This window comes from Castor canadensis, chromosome 1 (genome assembly GCF_047511655.1).
Source record: "Castor canadensis chromosome 1, mCasCan1.hap1v2, whole genome shotgun sequence".
NCBI classification, from domain to species: Eukaryota; Metazoa; Chordata; class Mammalia; order Rodentia; family Castoridae; genus Castor; species Castor canadensis.
The window spans coordinates 91996386-92002385 of NC_133386.1; positions in this window are offsets into that span (position 1 = coordinate 91996386).

Consider the following 6000-nt stretch of genomic DNA (forward strand, 5'->3'; position numbering starts at 1 on the left):
GTATTTGAGCAAGAGATAGGCTTGTGTATACAAATACACAAAGCAAAGAACAACACAGTGGCATAATGACTCCTGGCAGCAAACTCTATAAAGCCAGAGCAATCTGGTGAAAGCAAACTTGTACTTAAGAGAACAATGGCATGGTTTGGGCCAATTACAAAGCAGCCTTTTCATTAACACCATTGGACACAGAATCTGTGTGATGCTGCTCAAAGATTTAAATGAATGAAAACACAAAAAGTTAATAAAAGCATATTCTCTTAGTGTTTAAAAACTAACAGTGAGGTCTGGGTGCATGGCTCAAGTGGTAGAATGCTTTCTTAGCAAGCACAAGTACCTGAGTTCAACCCCAGTACCAACAACAAAAAAAAAGAGTTCCTTATCCAGGTTTGATGGTGCACATCTGTAATTCCAGCACTCAGGAGGCTGAAGCAGGAGGACTGCAAGTTCAAAGCCTGCCTCGGCTACAAAGCAAGACCCTCAAAAAAACAAAAACATGCGCAAGGATGTTTATAGCAGCTATATTCATAATAACCAAGAGGTCCTTTAATAGCTGAATGTATAAACATAGTGCAGAATATCACAAACATTACTCAGTAATGAAAGAAACCAATCTGAAAAGGTTGCATACTATATTATTCTAATTATTTGACATTTCTGCAAAGATAAAACTAAAAAAAAGATCTGTGGTTGCTGGAATCTCAGGGGGAGAGGAGACTGAATATATGACGTTGAGTTTTTTTTTAGGGTAGTCAAACTATTTTTGGATGCTACTGTAATTGTAGATAAATCACAGACACTGTGCATTTCTCACAACGCTCAGAACTTCAAGGCAAAGAATAAATCTTTTTTTTTTATTCATATGTGCATACAAGGCTTGGGTCATTTCTCCCCCCTGCCCCCACCCCCTCCCTTACCATCCACAAGAATAAATCTTAATATATGCAAATTTTTAAAAAATCTCTTAGGAGGTTGGGGAAATACCAAGGTGAAATACAGACTGTCATGAAAGACTATAACTGTATTTCAAAATATATAGACAACATCACTGAAGGGGATCAGGGTAAAATTTGCTGACCTAAATTCTCTTGAAACTGAGAAGTCTGTAAGAGTAAGGCAAAATGAACTGCAGATAGGCAATGTACTGTAGTTGACTGGATTGTTTCCCACAGTGGAACGAGTACATAGTTCTGATGCTGCAGAACACTGGAATTGAATAATTAAGTAAATGGATGTCAGATGATGGAAGCCAGGTTTCTTACAGATGAAGTGTAAGTTTACAGGTAAGCAAAGAGAAGAGACAAGAATGGTCCATGTGGGGCCAGTTGTGGTAGCTCAATCATGTAATCCTAGCTAGTCAGGAGGCAGAAATATGGAGAATCATGGTTCAATGCCAGCCAGAGAAAAAAGTTCTCAAGACTCCATCCCAACTAATGCCTGGGCTCAGTGTTTCAAGCCTGTCATTCCAGGTATATAGTGAGACACTATTTCAAAAATAACTCACACAAAAGGGGCTGTGGAATGGCTCAACTATTAAAGTATCTGCCTCATTAGCACTGCAAATGAATAAATAAGTAAATATGTATATGTATCCGCAGGCTCATTTATTCACATTATTCCCTTTATTAACTGAGAGGGCTTGAAATCAATGCTATGCTAGTAGCAACAAGCACTTAGCACCCAGATTCTGATTTCTGACACCATTTTTCTATCAAAGTAACTAGAAATCCTTGGAAAAAATGATTGTGGGCAGAAAATGCCCACAATGAGCCCCCTTATTACTACAGAAAGTAAGCAGTCTTACAGGAAAAAGACCCCCCAAATTTGTATGGGTATAGCACAGAAACATAGAAGCCAACTCAAAGAGCTCCCAAAGCTTAAAGCTGGAACATTGTGAGTAAAAGATAAATAGTACTGGATTGTAAACACAGTGTAAAATACACAACTATGAGCCCACACAGAGATAGATGGATGGATAGATAGATAGACAGAGATTCTTCGCAGGGCTTAGAATGTAGCTAAGTGATAGAGTTCTTGTCTAGTGTGCATGAGGCCCTGGGTTCCATCTCCAGCCCTTCCTGTATAGAAGACACTCAAGTAATTTCTATAGCTACTATACCTTATGTAGGTAAAGCATCACACACTCCTTAGGAACTACACATAGTGACTTATTTCCAAAAGTGCAGAATTGAAATGCAAAAAAGAAAAAAAAACTTTAAAATGAATAAATCTGCCAAATACTACCTCAACAGATGATCAAGACCAGCATCAGCAGAAATAAGAAATATTGATGATACGTACCCTTGCTCTGATGTGATGAAAATACTGCTTACCTCTGGTCTTTCTCCCCCAAATTCTAATCTTGTGAAAAATATCAGACAAATTCCAACTGGGGTACATTCTATAAAATGTCTAACTAGTGTGCCTCAAAACTATCAGGGTCATCAAAATTAAGGAAAAATCTGAGAAGCTTAAGAAACTATCAGAGCCAAGAAAAGCCTAAAGAGACATGAAAACTGAAAGAATGTGGTATCCCGTATGGGGTCCTGGGTCAGAAAAGGAACATTGGGTAAAAAGTAAGGAAATCTGAATAAAATATGGATTCAATATTGGTTCAGTAATTATGACAAAGGTATATAGATAGTATATGCACTATAGATATAGTACATATATCTATCTACAGATAGATTTAATTATATATATTATATAATATAAAGAGATAGATACCTGCATACACTATATACATGCATATATACATCATTTATATATATAGTTATATACCTGCATACACTATATATATAGATATCTATCTATCTATATCTATATCTATATGTATCTATCTATATAGATAGATATATATACTTCCATACACTATATACATGCATATATATACACCATTTATATATATATATATAGATAGATATATACCTGCATACACTATATACATTAAATATGGAGTATTTGGAAACTTTGTATTGACCTTGCAAATTCTATTTAAGTCTTAAGTGGTTCTAAAAGATGATTTTTAAAAATTATAAATAATAAAAAGTGAAAAAACAATTTCAACCTTTTGCGGTAATTTCAATTCTAGGAAGTTATTCTGGAGAAACAATTATTATGTATCTTAAAGTAGGTTTGACAGTAGTATCTACAATATTAGCGTATTATTGACAAAATATTGGCAAAAACTGACAGTGTCATAGAGACAAGTAAAAAGGTGAGTATAATAAAGTGCAGTAATTGATGACAAGTAGCTCTTTGTTTACTATATGACCTTGGAAGATGAGTTGATCTTACTACCTCAGCTTTCAGCATCCAGTAAATGTACCAATAATGATAATATTAATAATACTAACCTCAACAGCATTGATGACAAGATGAAGACAGAGTATGGTGGGGTGAAACAAAAGAATCTCCTAATTTTGAAAATATCTGTGGCTTATGAGGAAAAGTCATAACTAAAATGTGTTTCACGAATAAATCTTAACTAATTCATTTGCTCATTCAACAAGCATTCATTAAGTTTCTGTGTATGTTGGATTTTCTGTGTATGCCAGGCTGTCTTTATCTTGAGGAGTCCTACATTCCAGAGGTAAGATTTCAACATGATGAAGTAAGTGAAAATTTGTGGGCAAGAACTCTGATGTTAGTCCTCTCAAGTTAGCCAGTGTCAGGAAGGAGGAATCAGGGAAATCTTCCCAAAGAGATGATTGCTGTGTAGCAGAAGGGGTGGAATAACACTTCATGCAGTAGAGACAGTAAGAACACATCTGGAGGTGAGAGATAACACGATGTGCATCTAGAACAAGAAGCAATTGAATGTTGTTCAGGTGTTAAGTTTAAGACAAGGAGTATTCAAAGATAAAAATCAGGGATAAAGGCTTTGGGACATAGTGTTAAAAGTGTGGACTGTCCTGTGCATGTCAGAATAAAAGATAATAAGCATGAGAGGAACAAGATTACATTTTAGAAATTTTTCTTGATTTGATGTTTGAAAGATGAATTTAAAGGATTAACACTCTTCCAGAAAAACCAGGAAGCTTTTGCTGTACTTTACTGGGGTTTGAATTCAGGGCTTCATGTTTGCTAGGCAGTCGCTCTACTACTTGAGCCACTCCACCAGCCCTGCAGTACTTCAAGAAAGAGACAATGAAGTTGTGGACAGATGTTGAGAAGGAGAAGACTTGAAAAGTGTCTAAATGGTAGAATATGAAGAACTGGCAAGCACGAGGGAGTAGAAGGAAGACTCCACAGGCAACCCAAAAATCTGTGTCCAAGATGTCACCAGTGATTAATCTCCTTTCCCTCATATGTAAATATTTAACTGGGCCTAGGGATAAGGATTGCTGCCTTATTTGCAGCATCTTCCAGTTTCTGTGATGTAAATACTCTCCCCATGACTGACTAAGCACGTGACATTTCATCACTGAATACAGAGTTGGAAAGAAATATTGATAATCAACCTGCAAATGACAGACTAATCCAGTATGCCACCACTACTTCTTCCTCTCATCTGATTTATTACTCAGTTCTGTCATACACCTTCAAATTACAGCGTATCTCTGAACTTCCACTGTCCTGTAATCAGCCACCACCATCTCTTGCTTGGACTACCATGAGGAGTCTCCCTGCTCCAATCTTGCTTCTCTCCATCAGAGCAATTGAATCAAGCCAGTCCCATATTTAAATGCTGCAAATTGCTTCCCATCATTTTAAGAATAAAATCCTTACCATCACCAGTCAGACTGTACATATATTGGCTCTTACCTGTTCACACCATCTCTCTTTCCAGGCTGTTCCTCAAATTCACTTAGCTTTTCTTTCCTCTGGGCCTTTAATTCATCATTCCCTCTACCCAGAATATTCTGTTCCAAGCTGTAATTCATCATTCCCTCTACCCAGAATATTCTGTTACAAGCTGTTCTGGCCTCAACTCATATGTCCTTGGAGAGCCTACTAAACGCAAACTCTGTCATCACTTGGTTTATTTCCCCTATGGTACTTACCATTAGCTAAAATTATCTTGTTTGATAATTCTCTTTCTCCCCACTGAAATGAAAGTTTCTTATCTTCTATGCTTAGCATATGGTCTGAGCTCAGTAAATATTTTTAAAATGAGAGAATAAGTCATACCTACAAGTTTTAACTTGGATGATGGGTCATTAGAAATATAACTAAGTGAGGCAGAGAATGGAAGAGGAGCAAAATTGAAGAGACCTCTGAGTTGAAAACATGCAAAGATTCATTAGGAGTCTATCCAATAGGAGTCTATCATGCTCAATTTGTGTTCATATTAATTTTAATGTGCCTTTTAATAAGGCATAATATTTTAATTGAGAATTTCATTATTTTTATAAGATAGCCAAGTAAAGTTTTGGCCAGGAAACAAAAGAAGAATAGATGAAGATGATAGGAACTGTTATAGTTGAGTATTTCTGGGCTATTTAGTTACATTATTGGAATTTTTTCTCATTTTTCCACAGCTAGTAGGCTGCTTATTTTACTCATAGGATTTTTCTTTTAGCAAAGATCATAGGTTTTATGAGGAATAACTAGGAAGTCACCATTTTATAATAGAAAGCAATGTGAATGAAGAATCAGGAGAAACCTCAGTTCTATTTTTATCTCTGACCCTAATGTGTATGGGCATGGCAAAGTCATTAGTCTCAACCTCCTGATCTGATAAATGAAGATAATATATTCTCTGTCTACTTCATATAGTTGTTGTGTGGGTCAAATGAGACAATGAATATTAAAGTATATTTAAGGCATGGCATTTTTGACCATTGAGATGGTTCACTGCCAATAATACTTGAAAGAGAACAAGTATGAGCTGACGGCATGGCTCAAGCAGTAGAGCGCCTGCCTAGCAAGTGCAAGGCCCAGAGTTTGGCAAAAAAAAAAAAAGTTTCTAAAAGAGAATAAGTTCTCCACTGGACAGTGAAAAGATTTTTTAAGAGATATTATGATCTCTTCATTAATAATTAAAATAAACAACCA